Genomic DNA, 20,805 nt, shown 5'->3' on the forward strand with positions numbered 1-20,805 from the left:
ATAGGTTGGAAATGCTCACAAATTTGTGTTTTTACGTCATTACAGACTTTTTGACATTTCGATTCGATGTTATGTAACTCATTAGTTAAATCTTCACGTGTTTGTTCAAGTGTGGTGTCTAACTTTTGAAGCTTTTGCTGTGTTTGTCTCTGATTTTGTTCCATTGCGTCTAACTTTTGAAGATTATGTTCCATTGTGTCTAACTTTTGAAGATTCTGTCCCATTTGTTTCTGATTTTGTTCAAGCGTTGTGTCTAACTTTTGAAGATTTTGTTCCATTGTGTCTAACTTTTGAAGATTTTGTTCCATTGTGTCTAACTGTTGCTGTGTTTGTCTCTGGTTTTGTTTCATTTGTTGCATTAATTGCAATAATAATGTATTAGTGTCTGGAATCTGATCATCTATGCTTTTCGGCAGTGCATTTGCACCGGCAACATTCACAGTTTGACAAGCAGAAAATGTGTCTCGGCTTATTTGAGAAAACGGTGAGGACGCAAAACCTGAATGTACAGTATTTGCAAGATTGTGTCCTGTCATATCGGATTCCTGACGCGAGCTGTTGCCGACCAATCGATCGATAATGCTTCCCTGTTCACTAACTGTTTCACTCCCTACACCATTATTTGCAGCCCGCTCCATTTCCCTATGCACTATTACCAAATTACTACATTGAACATTTGTGAATTCATTACATGGTGGCGCTAACACATTGCTTCCGTCTTCACTGTCATTTCTCAGTTTACTTTGTAGCCAAGTATTACGTTTTTCACACGCCATTATTGTCACCATATTTCACACGATAACACAGAAACACATAGCACTGAAAATAATATCTAGTTAATTGCAAGCGCAGCTGCGAAATACTTGGTGCAACTCTACATGCATGCCACAACTGTTGTACTGTACAACAATGAAAGACTACAACTACAAAGGAAATTCACTCTAAGATTACGCGCTAGCAATAAACAAAAGCTACACTAATTACACAAACTACAAGGAAAAAATCAGAAGATTCCAGTGAGGTATCCTCGGCTAAGGGTCGACATATGAAACGTCCCCTTAGAACAATTGTACACGACTGGTCTATGTGAAACGTCCTCTTTGAACAATTATACACGAATGTGCTTAAACTGACACACAATATTTTTTAGCGCAACGCAATCTGACTATCAAAAATCCCTACAAAAGAATGGTCCTGACTAACATTAACCTATACCTTTCACAAATCACTTACCTCGTAAAAATCTTCGTTACTCGAGCTACTGCAATACAGCGAGCGCCACTACTGCCAGCTAAATAAAAGATTCAAACTACTGAAGGCACTAACTATTGATAGGCATAGTTAGCAAATGAAAGATTTTAATACAGAACAAACAATGTATTTACCTTAATAGTCATAATATATAAATCAGTTCGTGACACCAATTCTTACAAATTTTAAAACTCCGCCATCTCTCTCCCCACGTCCACCACTGCTGGCGGCTCACCTCCAACTGCGCAACGCTACGCGCTGTTAGCATCCAGCTGCCGCTGCTCAACAGTACAATGGCAGACAACAATGCAAACTAAACACACACTGCGCACAGCACAGCCAGTGATTTTTCATACCGAGCGCTAAGCGGCGTTACCAATAAGAAAACCTAAACAGCCTACTTACACACGTCTCGGTCACCTGTTGTTCGTATTGACGGCACTTTGAACAGTGGACGTTACATTTCAGATGTGTTACGACCTGTGGCTCTAACCTTCATTCGATCCCTGCGAAACCCTACATTTCAGCAGGATAATGCATGACCGCATGTTGCAGGTCCTGTACGGGCCTTTCTGGATACAGAAAATGTTCGACTGCTGCTCTGGCCAGCACATTCTCCTGATCTATCACCAATTGAAAACGTCTGGTCAATGGTGGCCGAGCAACTGGCTCGTCACAATACGCCAGTCACTATTCTTGATGAATTGTGGTATCGTGTTGAAGCTGCATGGGCAGCTGTACACGCCATCCAAGCTCTGTTTGACTCAATGCCCAGGCGTATCAAGGCCGTTATTAAGGCCAGAGGTGGTTGTTCTGGGTACTGATTTCTCAGGATCTATGCACCCAAATTGCGTGAAAATGTAATCACATGCCAGTTGTAGTATAATATATTTGTCCAATGAATACCCGTTTATCATCTGCATTTCTTCTTGGTGCAGCAATTGCAATGGCCAGTAGTGTACATTTGGTTGGGTGCATGTCAGTCAAGCTGCTGCCGGTCTCCGACCGGTGACGCAGATGCCACATTGTATTGCAGGGAATCCATTACTTGTTGTCGGATGAGAGGCGTAGTTTTGAAGAGGGTGCGATGTACTTGGTGTACAATACGACGATTCTCCCTCGTGATGCTCAGACGCGGTCGACGGGAAACTTGATGATGGGTAGCCCTGCCATCTCGTTCCCATAGTCTAATATCGTGCCCCTGTCAGATCCAAATGCCCTGTAAACCCAAATAGTGCACGATTCGACCAGCCGCCTAAATTAGGTCACAGTGAGACTACTTCCAAACGTTGTCAGGTGCTAATAACGCTGTCTCAGACGACCACACGCAACGCCGTGTCCTTTGGAAATTTGTGGTAAGATCTTATGCGACCAAACTGCTGAGGTCATCGGTTCCTAAGCTTACACACTACTCAACCTAACTTACGCTAGTGACAACACACACATCCATGCCCGAGGGAGCACTTGAACCTCTGATGGGAGGAACCATGCGAGCCGTGACAAGACCCCCCAGACCGCACGGCTACGCTGCGCGGCTCTCCGTGTCCTTCAGACATTGTTCACACCCTTTATATACAACACCAGACCTAGTAACAACACTAAACACAAGCAACACTGGTGCAATCTGGTGGTAACTGTGCCTCTCACGGAGATCTGCACTCGCCGGTAGTGTGTACATGTACGAAGTTACGTCGAGATTCGAACATGTCCTCTGGATACTTAACTTTGTTTGTTTGTTTGGTTGGTTGGTCGATTTAGGGGAGGGGACCAAACACCACGGTCAACGGTCCCGTCGGGTTAGGAACGGATGGTAAAGGAAGTCAGCTGTGCTCTTGCAAAGGAACCATAGCGGCATTTGCCTGACGCGAATTAGAGAAATCACGGAAAACTTAAATCAGGGTGGCCAGACGCGGGTTTGAACCGTCGTCCTCCCGAATGCGAGTCCAGTGTGCTAACCACAGCGCCACCTCCCTCGATGTGCTTCACTTTGCTTGCCACACAGTGTATCAGAGGAACGTCACTACACCATCAAAAGCACTGCTGCAAGAAATAAACTGTTTGCTGTCGAGACAGGCTTCGACTCTCTCCAGTTGACTATTTTACTGTAAACAACAATTTTCGTCGACTGAACATCCGCTTTTCATCGCACTAGTCTCGAAAATAAGGAGTATAGTCTTTCAGACACAGTTGCTGTATTAATAATGAAGTTTTTAAAATAAGGAAGCAAATAATCTCTTGATATTAGACCATTCCTGCTATCGTTTAACTACGGCTTTGAGTTTAGGAAGCTATTCTCTTAGTCGCTAGAGCTTCGCTCACGAGAAGAAAACTGGCGACTCATTTCGGCAAACAATTTATTATTTCTTCGAACGTTTCAACCACCCATTGCTTAAGATTAGCAATTGCCTTACCTTGTTAACTTTCTTCCTCCTTCGCCAATATTCCTTATTTTTTCCACTCAGTCTTTCTCATCCTGCTTTAGATTACACTTTCTGTACATCACGAGTAATTTCTCCTATCATGACCCACTGTCTTCTGTTCTTGTAGTAAGTCAATATCTTCTCTGAACGTCTTTCTGATTTCATTCTTTCATTGTGTCCACATAAAGTTAGCATTTTCCTCTTTATTGTGGAAGATGTCAGTTTTTAACTTTTCATATATACCAGACGATTATATTATGTAAAAGAAGAAGACGCCAACGGGAAGACGGGTATCAATTATCGGAACGCTAAAAGAGGGATTGACAAATATAGCCAAATATTCCCTTGAAGACCTGTTGCCATACGCTTAACGAGAATAAAATCATTGTCCCATAATCGGTATTGTATTTAATAATGATTCATTCTCCAGCATATATTTGTAAAAAGTAGTAACAAAAAGCATCTCACTGTAAAAATACGCTACAATACGCACACAAGACTTTAGCTAAATCTATGTTGATTAAGTTTTACATTCTACAGATTTGCAAATAGTAAGGATAAAAATAAAAATACTGAACTCCAAAATCAATTTGCCCGTTCAATACGTCTTTGGGGCAACTTTTGTAATGACTATAACATTCTGTTTCTTCTAGGGCATTTTTATACTTTCATTACATGTAGAACGATGGGCAGAGTCCTCCCTTGTAATTAGCATCTACATGTGAATCAGCAGTTGCCGACTGGTACTTATGGAGCGTATAGCAGCTTCGGTATCAGCTGCACTCGTCATCAGCGGCATACATTAACTTTTTGCAAATATGTTGCCTGAGTGTAAGGTAAATAGCTGTGTAATACTTGACCTGGTCTGTTAATTTCAGGGTCGCTGGTCTGAAGATGAGCACGTTTGACTGAAACCGGTTACCATAGTTAATGAACGAATATTTGTTCCAATCTTGACTGGTGGTTTTGTTTCACTGTTAAACACGATCGCTGTCATCGCAATATGACTTCAAAAATTAATTCCTGAAACCCCGAGAGATGGCTATATGGCCCGCAGACCTAAAGGAAGAAGATTTATGCCTTGTTAAAATCTCAAGTGAAACTTATAGAAGCGCTTGAAATGTGATGTTACACAAAGACGCTGAAAATTAAATAGACTGGTAAGACAAGAAAGGAGGAGCTTCTCTGCGGAATCGGCTAGGAAAGAAACATGTCTAATACACTAACTAGAAGGAGGGGCGGAATGACAGGACGTACTTTAATGCATCATATTCAAGAGTTAAAATGTGGAGTAGTAGGAGCCACAGCTTCATTGTTTTTATCTTATCTGCGTGACATGAAATAGAGTGTATCAGTTCCATGCCAGACGCACAACAATAGGCACTCAGTCGTGGAATATCACAAGGCTAGATTTTTGGTCTTGTGTTCTGATATACAAATATGATCTTCAACTTGTGTTTTGTCAGAATATGCAAATTTGGTCGTTTCTGCAAATGTTAAAAGTGGCGGAATCGGAAATCTTCTTGCTCAAGACCCAGTTAACGAAGTATCAGAGCACGTCATTAAATCTTGATATGACTCAGTACATACAGTTCAGTACTCCTCACAGAACTCCACAAAATACAAAAAATAACTTGTTCGGACAGCGAAATACAGAAAGAGGGAAATGTCAAGTTTTGAGACTAGAGGTAGGTTATCTCCTTAGCTGGAAAAACCACTGCCTAGAATCATTGGCTGGCCGTTGTAACCGAGCGGTTCTAGGCGCTTCAGTCCCGAGCCGCGCTGCTGCTACGGTCGCAGGTACGAATCCTACCTCGGGCATGGATGTGTATGGTGTCCTTAGATTAATTAGGTTTACGTAGTTCTACTTCTAGGGGACTGATGACATCAGATGTTAAGTCCCATAGTGCTTAGAGCCATTTCAACCTTTTTTTTTTTTAGAAACAATTAAACAGCTTTTGCAGCTACGCCTGCAAAGCATTTGGAGTGAAGAAATTAGGTTCTAAGTTCTGTTAGGAATTCTTCAGTCCTTTCACTCGCCTGTTCCTGTATTCCAAATGCACGGATTTTGTTTACCAAGTGCCAGAGCACAACTTCACTGCAGGCTTTCTGTAAATAAACGAACATGATGTCGTCCAGAGCCCCGCCATCTGCTGCCTTTCACATCTCAGGAGTTTACAGAACGAACAGGGATCCACACTATCGTTGGTTGTAAATTAAAATTGAAAAACTCATCAGGATCCATAAAACTCGTTACCCGCGAGGATGACAACTAAGGCGTCCAACCATCAAACCAAAATACACTACTGGCCATTAAAATTGCTACACCACGGAGATGACGTGCTACAGACGTGAAATTTAACCGACAGGAAGAAGATGCTGTGATATGCAAATGATTAGCTTTTCAGAGCATTCACACAAGGTTGGCGCCGGTGGCGACATCTACAACGTGCTGAGATGAGGAAAGTATCCAACCCGTTTCTCACACACAAAGAGCAGTTGACAGGCGTTGCCTGGTGAAACGTTGTTGTGATGCCTCGTGTAAGGAGGATAAATGCCTACCATCCCGTTTCCGACTTTGATAAAGGTCGGATTAGAGCCTATCGCGATTGCGGTTTATCGTATCACGACATTTCTGCTCGCATTGGTCGAGATCCAATGACTGTTAGCAGAATATGGAATCTGTGGGTTCAGGAGGGTAATACGGAACCTCGTGCTGGATCCCAACGGCCTCGTATCACTAGCAGTCGAGATGGCAGGCGGATCGTGCAGCCTCTTCTCGTTCCCTGAGTCAACAGATGGGGACATTTGCAAGGCAACAACCATCTGCACGAGCAGTTTGACGACGTTTGCAGCAGCATGGACTATCAGCTCGGAGACCATGGCTGCGGTTACACTTGACGCTGCATCACAGACAGGAGCGCCAGCGATGACGAATTCAACGACAAACCTGGGTGCACGAATGGCTAAAACCTCATTTTTTCGGATGAATCCAGTTCTGTTTACAGCATCATGATGGTGGCATCCGTGTTTGGCGACATCGCAGTGAATGCATATTGAAACCGTGTATTCGTCGTCGCCATACTGGCCTATCACCCGGCGTGATGGTATGGGGTGCCATTGGTTACAGGTCTCAGTCAGCTCTTGTTCTCATTGACGGCACTCTGAACAGTGGACGTTACATTTCAGATGTGCTACGACCCGTGGCTCTACCCTTCATTCGAACTGTGCGAAACCGTACATTAGCAGGATAATGCACGACCGCACATTGCAGGTCCTGTACGGGCATTTCTGGATAAAGAAAATGTTCGACGGTGCTCTGGCCAGCACATTCTCTAGATCTCTCACCAACTGAAAACGTCTGGTCAATGGTGGCCGAGTAACTGGCAATACGGCAAACCCTCTTGATGACTTGTACACGCCATCCAAGCTCTGTTTGACTCAATGCCGAGGCGTATCAAGGCCGTTATTACGGCCAGAGGTGGTTGTTCTGTGTACTGATTTCTCAGGAGCTATGCAACCAAATTGGGTGAAAATGTAATCACATGTCAGTTCTAGTATAATATATTTGTCCAATTAATAGCCGTTTATCGTGTGCTTTTCTTCTTAGCGTAGCAATTTTAATGGCCAGTAGTGTAGTTTTTGAGTGGATATGCCTCGTGTGAGAGAAACAAAAACAACAGCGATAACAGAGTTTCCTGGCTGGACGGACTCCTGGAAGAAAGGAAAGCCGATGGTGTGATTTCACATAGCTGCAAGTTTATTATATGAAACAAGAGCCCTGTTGAAGACTTCGTCCATTAATTAGGCATTCTCCCGGCTAAGAGCTGCCCACAAGTGGCAGGTACTCTGGTGTGCAATTGTAACCTTCAACGACTGGCGGAGCCAGTGAAACATGCGCTGAGAGGAACAGGTGTCACCGCAGAGCGCAGTGACGCCTGGAGAGCGGTAGCTGTAACTGGAATTGTGACCGGAAGCTGCGCCTGCGTCGGTAGCGGTCCGACCAGTTTTTTTGTAGCAGCGCCGCCTCCAGCCTCCAGCTGCTGGCCGCGCAGAGGCGTCCTGTGAGCAGCTGGCGGCGACGCCGGGCGTCTACACACGGTAGGCGGCGGGCCACACCTGCCCGGGCAGCGGCCGCTCCCTTTAGAGCACGTTCGGCGGGTCACATAACAAGTGCGGGTGGCTGCTCTCCCGTGTGTACGACCGCGACGCCCAGCGCGCGCGTGCACCGTGTCACGCATGGCCCTTCGGCAGCTTATCTCGCTGGACGTGCCACCGAGCCAGGAGTACGCTCCATATCACGTTGCTGTGCTCCGGCGGACACTGACTCCCGTGCAGAGTCTTACTGGCGTTCTTACCATAAGGTCACGTATTAGAGAGATAATATAAGGAGAACTACTGGCCATTAAAATCGCTACACTACGAAAATGACGTGCTACAGACGCAAAATTTAACCGACAGGAAGAAGATGCTGCGATAGGCAAATGATTAGCTTTTCAGAGCATACACACAAGGTTGGCGCCGGTGGCGACACCTACAACGTGCTGACGTGAGGGAAGTTTCAAACCGATTTCTCATACACAAACAGCAGTTGACTGGCGTTGCCTGGTGAAACGGTGTTGCGATGTCAAAAATTATATCGGCTCAACCACTTGTTTATAGTGTAGAACACTGAGATTGACGCGTTTCGGAAGTCAAGCTTCCATCATCAGAATAATAAAAAGTAAAAGAACCTGTTAAAAATCGCAAAATGGAACATGCACCAGGCACAATAAAACTGATAATAAAATCAAAACATCGTCACTACTTGGTTTGTTGCAGCCCTGTCTTCCAAGGTGCGTCTCCACATAATCGTCGAAATATAAACTATAAAATGGTGTCACCTACGGTGTTCAACATCTAACCACATGGCTCTCTCCTGTATCGTCGTAAACCGCCCGTGCGTGTTCGTTGATACCACGCACCACGTAGCCAAACACGACACTGAAACGCGAGTGAGCTCACGCGCAAGTAAACAAGGAAGTCACAGAGATGTCTTTACAAACAGATAACGTATACATGTTCCAAGGACCTCATGAAATGATGGTATCCTCCCAATTGCTAAAAATGTAGTTACTAAAAGAAACCAGTGAAATGCTTGAAAAAGTTATTTGTATCACCAGTTAGCTGTTTATACAGTGTGTTCTGATTATCCACGCTATGTATCTTAATTTCCAGCTGTTCTAGTAGATCCAGCTTTTTGCCTTTGTCCTGTCTATGTAAAATAACGAGATCCCGATCTATTCCCAACATGGGGTCTCCCGTTTCCCAAACATGCGTGGCTACAGCTAACTTTTATAAATTATTAAGCCGGAAAGCATTGCTATGTTCTTTGTAACGTACTTTAAAGGACCTAACAGTTTGGCACACATAGCTTGCCTTGCACGTGTTACACTGAATTTTATAGACCCCAGCTCTCTCATATTTATCGCTTTCCTGCTCTAAATTATTTCTTAGTTTAAACCGCAGCGTATTATTGGTCTGAAAAGCGGTATCAACTTTAAAAGGTTTGAAAATGTTTGCCACTTTTTGCGAAGTATCACCGAAGTATGGTATTGTGACTCTCGTAATATTATTTGCGGTATTCTTCCTTGCATTCGCGTGCTGTTTCTGTCGTACTAATTTATTGACAACGTTTTGGTGATATGTGTTGGCTCATGCTAGTTGTTTTACGATGTACAGCTCAATCATTCTGTCTTCTTCATTCATAGGGACTCTAAAGGCTCTATCTATCAAAGATCTAAAAGCATAAAGTTTCTGGCTATAAGGATGGCAGGAGTTATTTTGTATCAACACATCAGTTGTGGTTGGTTTCCTAAATATTTTGAAAACGTGCCTACCATTTTGTTTCCTAATACTTAGGTCGAGAAATTGCAGTTCACCAGTTTTTAACATTGACAGTCACAACCACGACCTCTCATCCAGTATGGATAAAATCAAGCCTCGTGTAAGGTTGAGAAATGTGTACCATCACGTTTCCGACATTGATAAAGGTCGGATTGTAGCCTATCGCGATTGTGGTTTATCGTATCGCGACATTGCTGCTCGCGTTGGTCGAGATCCAATTACTGTTACCAGAATATGTAATCGGTGGGTTCAGGAGGGTAATACGGAACGTCGTGCTGGATCACAACGGCCTCGCTTCACTAGTAGTCGAGATGACAGGCATCTTATCCGCATGCCTGTAACGGATCGTGCAGCCTCTTCTCGATCCCTGAATCAACAGATGGGGACGTTTGCAAGGCTCGAACAGTTCGACGACGATTGCACTATCATGGACCATCAGCCCGGAGACCATGGCCGCGGTTACCCTTTACGCTGCATCACAGACAGGAGCGCCTGCGATGGTGTATTCAGCGACGAACCTGGGTGCACGAATGGCAAAATGTCATTTTTTCGGATTAATCCAGGTTCTGTTTACAGCATCATGATGGTCGCATCCGTGTTTGGCGACATCAGGTTGATCCCACACTGGAAGCGTGTATTCGTATCACCCGGCGTGATGGTAGGGTGTGCCATTGGTTACACGTCCCAGTCATCTCTTGTTCGCATTGACGGCACTCTGGACAGTGGGCGTTACATTTCAGATGTGTTACGACCCGTGGCTGTGCCCTTCATTCGATCCCTGCGAAACCCTACATTTCAGCAGGATAATGCATGACCCCATGTTGCAGGTCCTGTGCGGGCCTTTCTGGATACAGAAAATGTTCGACTGCTGCCCTGGCCAGCACATTCTCCAGATGTCTCACCAATTGAAAACGTCTGGACAATGGCGGCCGAGCAACTGGTTCGTGACAATACGCCAATCACTACTCTTGATGAACTGTAGTATCGTGTTGAAGCTGCATGGGCAGCTGTACCTGTATACGCCATCGAAACTCTGTTTGACTCAATGCCCAGGCGTATCAACGCCGTTACTACGGCCAGAGGTGGTTGTTCTGGATATTGATTTCTCAGAATCTATGCGCCCAAATTGCGTGAAACTGTAATCACATGTCAGTTCTAGTATAATACATTTGTCCAATGAATACCGGTTTATCATTTGCATTTCTTCTTGGTGTAGCAATTTTAATGGCCAGTAGTGTATAAGGGTTGCGAATAGTCATTTATAACTCGTTCAGAAACAAAACTGAAGTTAGACGAACCAAACGACATAACAGGATTGAGAAGGGAATGAGGCAGGGTTGTACCTTATCGCCGATATTATTCAACCTGTACACTAAATAAAGAAAGCAAGGATAAATTTGGGAAATAAAGTAAAATTAAAGGAAGTGAAATAAAAAAATGTGATTTGCTGAAGCTGAAGGAATACCGTCAGTGACTCCAAACGATGAATTGGCTCAGGTGAACGGAATGGCAAGCATTTTGAAAATCATTTTCTAAACATTCATGGTGGTGTCTGTTTGTACCATATCGTGTCTCCCTACCACTTTCGCGCAACGACGCTCTGATTGTGTTTTTTATGGAATTAACTAGTTTGAACCTGGGACCTGTTGCTGGTAAGGAGACGCCAGACCACACATGACATGTAGAATTCAGAAGAGTTCAGTGAGACTAGCGATGATATAACCAAATACTAAATGATCTCAGCGTCAGCTCCACTGCACTCCCTGTAAAAGAATCTTAATACTAACTAAATATAGTGGAAAGGGTTCAAGGCTTTCCTATTTTTAGTTAGCTGCTAAAATAACGTCGAAAAAGCAGTTAAGTTTACCATTGGAAATTTTATTCTACTCATAAAAAAAACCTTTATAAATTGCACTATTGATAAAAGGAAATGTTTATATACAGGATGGTAAAAACCAACTGCGTTCAACAAAAATGTGAACGAATATTCCCTGAATGGGTTTCCAAGTTCTACAATCGATCGAAGGATGACCTATGCCATATCACATCTATAATCTAGGTTTAATTTAAGTTTCACAAAAGAGAAAACTATCAAAATGGTCTACAGTGACCCTCAATTATCTTTAATAACTTATCTAACTTGTCGTAAATTACAGTGGCTGATGTGGCTTCTCAATAACTATATAAAAGAAAAATCATCGCGTTTCAGATCTGTTCTTCAAGTGGCAAATGTGAACACCATGAGTTTTAATTATCGATCGACACTAGTATTACGCAAAAACGGGATGTAACAGATGAGACTTCTGCAGTTCTGAGTGAAGCCTTATGCGCTCAAAAATGCGGCATCGCGTGCGTTCATTACCTTGTCGGTGTTTAGGCAGCGTCAGGGCGGCAGCGGCCGGCGCAGCAGCCATCCAGCTCGCCGTCTCGGAACCAACTCTCTTCTCACTTCTCCTTACTACAATTTACCGAAGTTAGTTTAAAAAACTATATGGCTATGTTTTCATCTGACCAGTCAGGGTCACAATGTTAACCTTAAGCTCCGCCTACAAAAATTCTGTCTATCCAATGAGAAACGTTATACTTCTCGTGGTGGGGCAATGTTTTTAACGTTTGCAACGTAACAGAGACGCTAAAAAGTCTCACGCTAAAACCTGCAGCTGGTGTGGTCCTTTTAGCGTTATCGTAAGATCTATACTGTTCTTCTGGAGGGCTCTATCTTTTAACATGGGCTGGAGGATTGTCCTAATGTAACAGACACGCGAAAAAGTCTCACGCTAAAACTTGCGGGTGGTAGTGGCCCTTTTTGTGTTTTCGTAAGATCTATACTGCTTTTCTGGAGGGCTCTAGCTTTTAACATGGGCTGAGGGTGATCCTTGACGTACCTGAGACGCGAAAAAGCCTCACGCTAAAACGTGCGGGTTGTATAGTCGTACAGGTAGGCTCGCGGCGTGGGTGCCCAGCCCCTCCCTTATCTAGCTTAACACGGTTCTGCTCTCGGCTTCTGTCCTCGTTTCTCCCCTCGGAACTGCGTCTGCCTCACGGTGGGAAGGTACGACATGCATTTAGGCATTCTTGTGTTAGTCTGTGGTATTCCATTTGCTCACTCGTTACTCGTATTACTTTGGTTAATTTAATGTCACGATTTAATCCGAGCTATGTGACATACTACTGGATTTACTTATCATGTCAGGGTTTTCATGTAAGGTGTTGGATTTGCCTGACACCTTACAATTTATTAGGTGGACATCAACAAATGTAGCGCAAGGGTAACGGCGTAGCTAATTTAAATCGGTGATGATGCGAGTATCAGACTGGGAAATCCAACGCTGAAAGTGCTGTTTTGGCACAAATATAACTGTCGACGGTAGAAGTAAAGAGGACATAAAACGTACATTGACAACAACAAGAAAAGCCCTTTTGAAACGAGCAATAAGTTACCATTTAATTTAAATTTAAATGTTAGGATCTCGTTTCTCACAGTATTTGTTCGGAGTTAAGCCTTACATATAAGTGAAATCAATACGTAGCCACCAACAGAATAATAACTTTTGAAATTTGATACTACGGAATAACGCGAGAGATCAACCTGGTAGGCAGGGAAACCAATGGAGTGCCATTGAATGAATTTGTGAAGAAAGTAACTTTGCGGTCCAACTTGACCAAAAGAAGTGGTAAGTTTACAGGGCACATACTGGCGATTTGACAATAGAGGAAAGTGTGCGAGGTAAAAATAATAGAAGAGACCAAAGCTTGAATACAATAAGCAGGTTCAAATAAACGTATGGAGCCACAGTTGCGTAATGCAGTCAAACTGTAGGAAGAAAAGTCTACACCTTGCACAAAGTGGGTTAGAAGATTCTTTTTAACTTGTTCATATGGTTTGAAAGATTGGAAAACCAAGTTTTCTCCACAAAATTTATGTTTCCTAAACTTTTCAAAAAATCTCAGTTTCTTGTGTTCCTAACTCTTTTACATCTCGTTCCTTTTTTAAAAGAGCACAAAATTCTCTACAAATATGATCTTACTAACTTTTTTCTGCATCCGATACCGAGTGTGCTATATCTCGTCAAAAAATAAAGATTTTACAAACTTTCTTAAAAAATGGCAAAATCCGAAATTTTTCAGCATTTCTATTTCAGTGTCTGTTTACATAGTAGAGGTATATTATATGTTATGTTATCCATTGGAATTAAACATCACACTTTGCGACATGGCCACCACATATAGCACCGCTGATATTTGCACTCAGTAACTAGTAACAAACGAAACAAGGTTCGCCTGATCACACTTTTTAAAAAGGAATTTCGAGAGTGTAACTTTCAAGTTGACCCAGTGCAAGAAGATTCTGACTATATAATTGTAACATCTGCCATTTCAACAACCGACGATTTTAGAAGCATTGTCAAAGTGGGAAAAGATGATGATCTCCTTGTATTCATGAATGGTTTAGAACACGCCATCAAGTGGTTCAAATGGTTCCGAGCACTATGCGACTTAACTTCTGAGGTCTTCAGTCGCCTAGAACTTAGATCTACTTAAACCTAACTAACCTAAGGACATCACACACATCCATGTCCGAGGCAGGATTCGAACCTGCGACCGTAGCGGTCGCTCGGTTCCAGACTGTAGATCCTAGAACCGCACGGCCACTCCGGCCGGCAACACGGCATTGGAAACGATTTTATGTATTTATTTTAAGTCAGAAAGAGGTAGTACAGAGGACAAGTGGTTTTGCATTGCATCCCATTAGCCTGACAGTGAATATATTCTGTTCATTCACGCCGTTAGTGTATATGATACAACATTCGCATTTTTCGGTCAAAAGAAAATGTAGTTTTGCAACGTTATTAAGAAACAAGAATACCTAAACTCAGGACTTTGCACGTTCAAGAAACCAGGCGCTACACGTGAAAAAATATTAACGATTGCAGAACAGTTCATTATTCCACTTTGCAGTGGAGGAAAATATGAGGGATAAAAAGCGTAGAGGGAGACCAAGAGATGAATACAGCAAATAGATTCAGAAGCAGCATCGGAGATGAGGAAGCTTGCACAGGATAGAGTTGCATGGACAGCTGCATCTAACCAGTCTTCTTGCTGAAGGCCACAACAACGACAACAAGAAATGTTCAAATGTGTGTGAAATCTTATGGGACTTAAATGCTACGGTCGTTAGTCCCTAAGCTTACACACTACTTAACCTAAATTATCCTAAGGACAAACACACGCCCATACCCGAGGGAGGGCTCGAACCTTCGTCGGGATCAACCGCACAGTTCATGACTGCAGCGGCCTGAGCGCTCGGCTAATCCAGCGCGACCCAACAACAACATAGTATATTTCGACTGTATAAACAGGAATGGAAATAAAAGTGCTCCAAAACTAGATATTTTGTCATTTTGCACAAACTTCGAAAAATCGTTATTTCTTTAACTAATCGAGCGTCCTTGGTGTTGGGTGCAGAAAAAAGTTGTGCTAACCAAGTTTGTAGGTAAAAGAAAATAGATGCCAAAATGCTAAAATCAAAAATAAGAGATTTTTTGAAAAAACTGCTACGGAAGTTTAGCCAGCGTAAATTTTGTAGGCAAGGCTCGGTGTTCCAATATTTCCCACCATGTGAACAAGTTAAAAAAAAGTATTCTACCCCACTTTTCGCAAGGTGTACGACTGGACTGAGGCTTGCAAAACATAATTCATTCTCCGATTTAGTTGGAACGAACTGACTAGTGTAGAGAGGTACATAAAACCAGTCATTAGACTGGTGAAAACAGCGACGACGACAACTTCACTGTGTGTTTCAATTGTAATTGCCTGGGGGCGACACCTGCTCTAAAGTAAGTTGTCTATTTACACTATCGATTTCGGATCAGTTACATTTTTTCAATTATGTTAAGTATTTATGCCGAAAACAGGCCAGTCATAGAAACATTTACACCACACGACATGTGTCGTTATCCAGTGACGATGCTGAGGTATCGAACACATCCCAGAACATCATGACTCAGCCTGCATCCGTTACTCCCAGAATAGCCGGTTCTGGATTCCGGTCCAGCTTTAATTAAGCAATTTCTCATTCTTTCTGTTTCTGGCTCAGAACCCACGTGAAACTAGTGCATGATTTGTAGGTCCAACTACACCTTAAAATATACCAGCCCGTGATTTATTTCATCTTTGTGTAGTTAATTTTCCAAGTGCTACAGGTTTTTACTTGATAGCTCCACAACAGTTACTGTCCTGTTTATACTCCTCTGGAAGCTGTTCCTGGACAGAACAACACATCTTGAAATGGCTTCTTAATACGAACATATTGTGGGGGTAAATGCACAAGAGCACACAGATCGACTTTAGTAAAGAAAGGAGCACTGTAAAACTTAATGTCTATCCATATTTTCTTAGGTTCTCTCTCTCTCTCTCTCTCTCTCTCTCTCTCTCTCTCTCTCTCTCTCTCTCTCTCTCTTTCTTTCTCTCTCTCTCCCTCCCTCCCTCCCTCTGCGTTCACGTATTATACGAGGGAGAAATGATTGTCTGTACGCCTCTGTGCCGTAACCTCTATTACTTTATTCTCATTATAACTGCGCGATACACGCAGTGGTGGTAGCAATGTTCCAAAATCTTCTTAGAATCAAAATTGCCTCTCCTGGGTGATAGGCTTTCGGCTGAGCACAATTCCATCGTCTTTTTTGCAAAGATTGCCGTTTAAGTTCGTCGAGAATTTCTGTTACACTGTCACGTCGCGATCCCAGAGGCGACCTCTGGATTCATTGATGTTATCAGTCACGGCTATTTCATAGTGGAGCAGTGCTATAGCATTGGTCGCATTGGCGTTTTCAATACTATTTCGTGAACCTTTCGAACAAACATAAGTCTTCCATCCTCCTTCCCTATCAACAGTTACTCGTGGTCTCCCCATTTCATATCGCTTCTTAATGTTACCCCAAAATACTGGCACAAGGCGACGTCTTCAAGATGTTCAACTCTAATCTGCTACTATCGAGTTCTTCCCCTTTTTATAGGCATTATCTTTCGTATGAACATATTTAAAGATAAATGCCATTCATTATAGCAACTGCAAATTTTACCCAGGCCATTCTACAGTTCCTCGCTATCGCGCAATGACGGTTACTCTTCTGAAGACAACAGCTGTTTCACCGTGCAGTCTTATGGTACAGCTGATTGTGTCTGATAAATCGTTAATCGTAATTTTTTATAGAGTGTAGAAAAATTTCCGCTATCAGTCACAATAAAAGTGTGGTGTCACCGCCAGACACCACACTTGCTAGGTGGTAGCCTTTAAATCGGCCGCGGTCCGGTAGTATACGTCGGACCCGCGTGTCGCCACTATCAGTGACTGCAGACCGAGCGCCGCAACACGGCAGGTCTAGTCTAGAGAGACTCCCTAGCAGTCGCCCCAGTTGTACAGCCGACTTTGCTAGCGACGGTTCACTGACTACAGACTCTCTTATTTGCAGAGACGACAGTTTAGCATGGCCTTGAGCTACGTCATTTGCTACGACCTAGCAAGACGCCATACTCAGTTACTATTGACATTGATATTGTGAATTAAGTACCGTCAAGAGAGACGTTCATCATTAATGGATTAAACTTAAGTATCCAACTAGTTACGTCCGCTTTCTGAATTCTAATTCCTTGTCATGTTCCAGACCTCACGTCAGTATAGTTCTTCCCTCCTCACGCCAGCCTGCGTGAGCTAAAACGCGTGCATTTCGGCCTCCTCTAGTAACACGGTGTTGGCTCTTCTGCCAACACAACAAAAAGGTTATTTATTTGTCACACGACCGGTTTCGGGCTTGCGCCCATCCTCAGGTGTTTATACATTAATGTACATGTTTATGTTGCTGGAGATCACTGTATAAATACAAAAAAGTTATTTGCTGGTGACTAAACAGATACAACTAAGACAATTGTAAGTGGCAAGGCAGCATTTGTCGAAAATATATCTGTACTTACATAAAGATGAAGTACTATTATTATGGTTACGCCGTGGTGTCAGTTTTTCCACTAAGTTGCTCTGTTATTATCATTTTCACGTCCATAGTTCAGTTTTATGAAGTTTAGCTGCATATTTCACTATTACGATGTGCACTCGTGAAATACACTGTGTTTACATGCAAACATGTGGGCTATGGTCAAAGAACTTAGACGTAGCAGGTGTAAAGATGTTGCTCATACAGAAACATGTAGTTTATGGTCAAAGTACTTAGCCACAGGAAGTGCAACACCCTTGCACTTGGTTTACCGTGTTCAAATATTTGGAGGTCAGCACTCCCACGCAGCATTAAGCCTCCCGACACCGTAACACCTGGACCACCAAGACGATCGTGTTCGATGATGCTGGACGCACCCTCATATGGCGCTTAGATGGGAACTTGTGATGCACTCGACGGGAGTGGTCCGAGACTGCAGTAAGGAAAACTTATTTTTTTAAGGCTTAATGATTGAAAGCGCTGCTGCTAACCGCTTTAAAGTCCCTAGAACTGGAGCACAAAGAAGATCAAAATCATTGTAGGGAACCAGCAGACAGCTATGACGCCTCAGATGGGGCTTTTGTAATGAACATTTGAAGAACATTGCAAAGGAATGCTTGTAGCACACGTGGAAGATTTAAATTCCAAGTTAATGCATCAAGCTAAGTCGGCTTACAGTTTGGCAAAAAATTTAAAACTGGCTCATAGATTTAATATAGAAAAGAAACTGGCAGGTAAGGACTTCTATCAGAAGTTTGTAAAGAAGCACACAGAACTGTCTTATAGAAAAACTCAGTCCACAAGTCTTATGCAATGCATTAGGTTCAGCCAACCACAGATTGAAAGGTTTCTTAACCAACTGTTTTTATTAACTTTTTTTTCAATACATAAAGCTAATTTGTTTTGAGACCAAAAAATCTTTAAAAAAAGATAGAGAGAGAGAGAGAGAGAGAGAGAGAGAGAGAGAGAGAGAGAGGACTATATTTCGTTGTATGGCCCCTATTATTGGACACTTTTCTTAACATCTCAAATTGTAAAATCATTTCCTGCTGTGCGTCGTTTGGGTTAAAAATCTTTTTTTATCATTTACACTAAAACAGGTATTCAACGACTGGTTTTATACAGTTATACCTTACTGGAAAAACAACAACGAAAATTTTACATCAATTTTCACGCAAGTCGATTTATGTCCGCTTCCAACCACCTTGATTTGTATTTACCATGGTTTCCCTAAATAGGGCCGCGCGGGGTATCCCCTCCCCCGTCGGAGGTTCGAGTCCTCCCTCGGGCGTGGGTGTATGTGTTGTCCTTAGTGTAAGTTAGTTTAAGTAGTGTGGAAGCCTAGGGACCGATGAGCTCAGCAGCTTGGTCCCATAAGACCTTACCACAAATTTCCAGCTTTTCCCTAAAGAGCTCCAGGCAAATGTCGGGATGGTTCCTTTGAAAGGGCACTGCGGACTTCCTTCCCCATCCATGCCCAATCCGAGATTGTGATCGCTCGCTAATGACCACCTTATCGACGGTACGCTAAACCCTAATCTTTTTTATTATTTTCTATGAATTATTCATCTCTAATGACGAATCCTGCCATACTTGCTACCAGTACAAAGAGATTTTCAGTTACGGACTTCGGTAAACTACAGCTAAAGAAAAAATAAGAAAATTTATATGCTAGTGCTATTTGCACTGAGAATGAGCAATTAAGAACAATGAGGGTGATATATAGAAAATTCACTATAAACATGTGAATAATAATGCAGTTTTTAAGCATGCTAGCGACATCTATTAGTGAAAACCCTATCAAAATCCCTACAGTATTTCCGGCGATTAGCGTTCACATACAAACAGAAAAACGTGGCGGAAGAATTTAATTTCGTTATCATATATACATAGAGTGAAGTAGAATGTCATTGACTACATAGTGGGCCAAAAAGAACGGTACGGCGAGTTCCCACCGGTACTTGCGTGTCTCTCCTTGATTCGCCAGCGCCTGCTGCCCCTTGAATATTCATAGCTCTCGCATTTCCAGCCTGTTCCAGTCCCGTCACGTAGCCGTCTTTAGTCTTCGAAATAAAACACGTACTCCGTGAACCAGACGTGAGCGCACTCGAGTGAGCTCGGAACATTGCGACCGCTTTCTTAAGGGACTGCGTCGCGTTTGAACGGATCACAGACAGTTATACCGCCTCCCTCCCACAACACTCCGCCACCCCCTCCCTTCCAAACAAAAAAATTCCACGTCCTGCAAATAATTTTATAAGTCGTGTTGGAACGACAACGATCTTCTTAAGTAGCGTAATAAAACCACTCATTTTGGTAACGGGTTTCAGTTAAACATTACCATCTCTGACCACTAATTCTTTGGTGACGTACGGAGATGCTCCTAGAAGGTGAACAAGTTCTGTCACATAATCTATGTATAATCTCACAGGTATATCATTTGCCAAACCTGTCATTTCACTGTCGAGCAATATCAGTTGATTTTCCATTTGGCAATCGGTTATTTAAGCATTCGCGTGATGATTGAAAAGAGGAATAGTATTACGCTCCTCTAGTGTGAAACAATTTCGTAAGACCGAATACAGTGTTTTTGGCTTCTGTCTTTCAGTTTCTGCTTCGGTGCCAACATGGTCACTGAGCGATTAAACAGATGATTTCGATCCGCTTACTGACTTCACATAACACCAAAACATCTTAGGATTCTTAGATCGTTTGACACTATATTTCTTTCAAATTTTTTATGATATCGAGTCACAAAATGTAATCTTCAGATTCATTGAATGCTTTTTTCATAGCTCTCCTCACGCCCACATCGGCTTCATTCACTTTCTGTCTGTCTACCAGGCTTTGACTTCGCTTAAATTGCAGAGGTAGCTCTCTTTGCTTATGCAGCTGTTTCCTAACGCGGCTGTTGATCCGTGGTGGGTCTTTTCCATTCCTCATGACAATGATAGAAATATAAGTCTAAGGGATATTGTACAGGGTGCGGCACGTACAACCGAATCGTAAAGTCAATAGGTGGACATAAAATTAAATGTAATGTATTGAATATGATTATTCACTTTCACAGTAGACACTGAAGGTGTACTCCACCTATTTCAGCACACATGTGAGCACGCTTGGGAAATTCATATATACCCTCTTCAGTTCCCCATCGGGACCATCCGACCGCTGTCATCCTCAGTTCAGAATGCGGATAGGAGGGGCGTGTGGTCAGCACACCGCTCTCCCGTTCGTTATGATGGTATTCTTGACTGAAG

General features: G+C 42.8%; 1 protein-coding gene across 1 annotated transcript in view; it reads left to right on the forward strand.

The window, feature by feature from the left end:
• LOC126273092 (repulsive guidance molecule B-like) overlaps window positions 1–20,805 on the forward strand; it is a 1,683,331-nt gene that overhangs the window by 909,317 nt on the left and 753,209 nt on the right. The window lies entirely within an intron of this gene.

This window comes from Schistocerca gregaria, chromosome 5 (genome assembly GCF_023897955.1).
Source record: "Schistocerca gregaria isolate iqSchGreg1 chromosome 5, iqSchGreg1.2, whole genome shotgun sequence".
NCBI lineage: Eukaryota > Metazoa > Arthropoda > Insecta > Orthoptera > Acrididae > Schistocerca > Schistocerca gregaria.